The sequence below is a fragment of the Colobus angolensis genome, unplaced genomic scaffold (assembly GCF_000951035.1).
Source record: "Colobus angolensis palliatus isolate OR3802 unplaced genomic scaffold, Cang.pa_1.0 Scaffold8, whole genome shotgun sequence".
Classification (NCBI taxonomy): Eukaryota; Metazoa; Chordata; class Mammalia; order Primates; family Cercopithecidae; genus Colobus; species Colobus angolensis.
The window spans coordinates 16969351-16973629 of NW_012121820.1; positions in this window are offsets into that span (position 1 = coordinate 16969351).

Sequence of the window (4279 nt, forward strand, 5' to 3'; positions counted from 1 at the left end):
CTGTAATCCCAGCTACTTGGGAGGCTGAGGCAGGAGAATGGCGTGAACCTGGGAGGCAGAGTTTACAGTGAGCCAAGATTGCACCACTGTACTCCAGCGTGGGCGACAGAGTGAGATTCTTGTCTCAAAAAAAAAAAGGATAATTCAGTTTAAAGGCTGCCTCCTCAGCTGGGTGCAGTGGCTCACACCTGTAATCCCAGCACTTTGGGAGGCCGAGGTGGGCTGATCACGAGGTCAGGATATCCAGACCATCCTGACCAACATGGTAAAACCCCATCTCTACTAAAAATACAAAAATTAGCTGGGCGTGGTGGCTCCTGCCTGTAATCCCAGCTACTAGGGAGGCTGAGGCAGGAGAATCGCTTGAACCCAGAAGGCAGAGGTTGCAGTGAGCTGAGATTGCGCCACTGCACTCCAGCCTGGCAACAGAGCTAGACTCCATCTCAAAAAAAAAAAAAAAAAAAGGCTGCCTCCTCCAGGAGGCCTTCCTGACTCCCCTGTTTAAAGAGGTTTCCCGACCGGTTCCTCTAATTCTCCCATAGCCAGAGTTGCTTGTTTCTTTCATTTGTATAGTGAAAAAAGAAAAGAAAAAAAAGAAAACAAAACAACTTTAGTCTAAAAGAAAAAAACACACCTCCTCTTGGAAGCTTTCCAGGAGTGAGTCTCCATTCAGTTTTCATCACGTTGGTCAATTTAGCAGCTTGAATGGGAGAAATGAAACCTTTTTTCCACTTGGGTAATCAGCATCTTCACTTCTTATGTTGTATAATTCTTACAGTGTAATGCTTCAGTCTTTTTTGAGTAGAGCTTTCTGCAGCACACACTATGTGCCTGCACTGGGCACTTCGCAGCCCAATTGGGTACCACAACAGGCTCTGGAATTGGGCAGTCCTGGGTTCAAGTCAATCCCGGCCCTCCTACTTCCAAGCTGTATAAGTATTGGTCACGCATTCCAGCTACCCAGTGCTATGTAACAAATGACCCCAAAACTTAGTGGCTGAAACAACAATATTTATTTACAGTTTGGGCGGGGTTGGTGAAACAGTTCATTTCTGCTCTACTTGTCCACTAGGGCGGCTCCAAGCCTGGGGGCTGAATCATCTACAGGCTCACTCTCTCACATGTCTGGTGGTTAGTGGGGACCAGAGCTGGAGTTGTTAGCTAGATCACCTCGTGTGGTCTCCCCATGAGGCCTGGGCTTCCTCCCATCATGGTGGGTGAGTGGCCAGAGAGAGGGAGAGAGAGAAAGAGAGAGAGAAACAAGCTGGGTGGAATCATGTTGCTTTTTATGACCTAATGTTGGAAGTCACAGATGAACACTTCTGCCATACTCTGTTGGTTGAGGCAGTCACAAGATCTGCTGAGATTCAAGTTGGGGGCACACAGACCGTGCTGCTCAATCGGAGGAGCATCAGTGTCACATTGTAAGAAGAGCAACTGGGATGAGATACACCCTTTGGAAAATATTAATCAGCTACAAGAAGTATCTTCACCTTTGGGAGATCCTTTACCGAAATGTGGAGCATAGAGCCCGGCACACAGAGAGAGGCCACATGTCACACAGCTGCAGATGTGCTGGCAGCAAGGACGGTCACCCTGTCTACAATGTAGCCAGTTCTGGACTCTCAATAAGTCTCATCTCCTTTGTGGTATCCCTGGTCTGAACTGACCCTGAGTCCAGAGTCCCTACATCAGCCCCACCTAAACCCTCCCCACCAGGGCCCTGTTGTTCTCAAGGCTTCCCTGGGTCTCCAATATACATTCTTTTTTTTTTTTTTTTTTTTTGAGGCGGAGTCTCGCTCTGCCGCCCGGGCTGGAGTGCAGTGGCCGGATCTCAGCTCACTGCAAGCTCCGCCTCCCAGGTTCCCCCCATTCTCCTGCCTCAGCCTCCTGAGTAGCTGGGACTACAGACGCCCGCCACGTCGCCCGGCTAGTTTTTTGTATTTTTTAGTAGAAACGGGGTTTCACCGTGTTCGCCAGGATGGTCTCGATCTCCTGACCTCGTGATCCGCCCGTCTCGGCCTCCCAAAGTGCTGGGATTACAGGCTTGAGCCACCGCGCCCGGCCTCCAATATAGATTCTTGACTCCCCAAATCCAAAGAACCTCACAGCAGGTGGGAGTCACAGGCCCATCCCTGGCCAGCCATGAGTGTTGGGCCCAGAGAGGATACGTGGTAGAGCCAGGACTCAGATCCCCGCCCTAGTAGAGAGATGCAGGCCACTTTAATCTCAGGACCACTGATGTGACCAAGGGTGTGTCAGGAGTGGCTGAGCCAGCCTGGTCTGCTATGTCCCTGCATTGACACCACCCAACACCTCCAAGTCCATGTTCTGCATAGGGGGAGAAACTGAAGCATAGAGAGAGGACACGCTTTCCAAGAGCTTCACAGCACCTTTCTGTGCCAGACTAGATGCAGCCTACTAGAGCCAGGGGCATCTGAGCTGGACGGATCCCGTCATCTGTTACATTAGACCAGAGCAGCTGGGGACTCTGAGGCCCGGAATGTGGGAAGGCCTGCCCTGGGTCACTAGCCTGCGGCTCCCACATCCTTCTCCAACACTCCTGCCCCCCATGCCATGCCATGCCACCCTGTTTGTGCTGAGTCTTTTGTGGTCCCCCACACACACTGTGTGCTCCACGAGGTCAGGCACTGACACGCCCACCACTGCGTCCCTCAGTGTACCTGGTGCCTGTGCAAACAGGGTTTGTGGACAGTCAGTGGGGGGTGAGGGGAGTTGGTGTCTTGCCAGGAAGGGTGGGGATGCCCCTGCGGAAGTATTTGCCAAGAGCCTGCTGAGTGCCCGCTCCTCACTTGGCCGCATGGAGGGCACTTAGCGCTGGGGTGGAGGAGCAGTCACACACATGGATCCAGATAGAGTCATGCCTCTGGAGAGAGGGGATGCCCCAGGAGCGCATTCACTGCATGTGGGGGAGGTGGGACAGAGACAAAGAAGTGGACCTGGTGCCTGCTGTGTCACAGGCAGGTGCAGAGGTGAAGGAAGGGGATTGGGGGAGGAAGAAGGAGAAAATGGGCAGGAGGAAGAAGAGGGGAAAGAGGAGGAAAAGGAAGACTTGGAAAAGGAGGGGGGAAGGAAGGGGAAAGGTGGGAGAAGAAGGAGGAAAATAGAGCAGGGGATAAATAGGAGGGGGAGAAGAGAACAGGAGGAGCAAGAGGCTGCAGAGGGGCAAAAACAGTCCTGCCCTCCTGGTCGCAAGGGGTGTGGGGCGTCCTGAGGACGAGGGTCCATCTGTGAGGCAAAGGACTCAATCCAGCTCTGCCCTGCGGTGGCTCAGGGATGGGGTGTAGCAGCGAGGCGTCGTGGGGGCTGGGGAAGGTGTGAGAGACACGGGAAAATCAACACGGCCAGGAGCAAAGGAGACGCCCAGACGCCCGGAGGAAAGAAAACACACCCATCAGAGCTCAAGTCCTCCTGCGATGCTCCTGGTGGGGACGTGGGGACGTGTGGTGTCAGGGCAACCATCCCAGCCCATGCCAGCCCCCACCGGGGCCAAACCCGCCTTCCAAAGCATCCGCTAGGCTGACATCTCGTAGTGGGTCGTCTCCATTTTATTTTTGTATTTATTTATTTATTTATTTTTTGAGATGGAGTCTAGCTCTGTCACACAGCCTGGAGTGCAAGTCACACAGCCTGGAGTGCAATGGCGCGATCTCGGCTCACTGTAACCTCCGCCTCGCGGGTTCAAGCGATTCTCCTGCCTCAGCCCTCCCGAGTAGCTGGGATTACAGGCATGCTCCACCACGCCCGGCTAATTTTGTATTTTTAATAGAGACGGGACGGCGTTTCACCATGTTGGTCAGGCTGGTCTCGAACTACTGACCTCGTGATCCGCCCGCCTCGGCCTCCCAAAGTGCTGGGATTACAGGCATGAGCCACCGCGCCCGGCCACGGGTCGCTTCCATTTTAGCCTTACATAGTCTGAAACCCGGGTGGGGAGCGCATGGGGAGTAATCTTCGCCGGTCAAGGAGCGCGAGCCAGACAAGCACGCAGGGCTCCACGGTCCCTACGCCAGGGGAGGGAAGCTGAGGCAGGGGGAGGCCGAGCGCGCCCAGGAGGTGTGAGCTTTGGGTCCCATCGGCACCGCCTAGACCGTGAGCTTGGCGCTTGCACCCCGGGCTTCAGTTTACGCATCTGTGCGATGGGATGGCTGCTCCGGCGGTGCCGGCTGAGGGGGCGGAGTTCGCGCACGCTCTGCACCGGGCGAGGGGCGAGGCGCGCTGGGCGTGCATGGATGCGGGCTCCTGCGAGCTGAGGTCC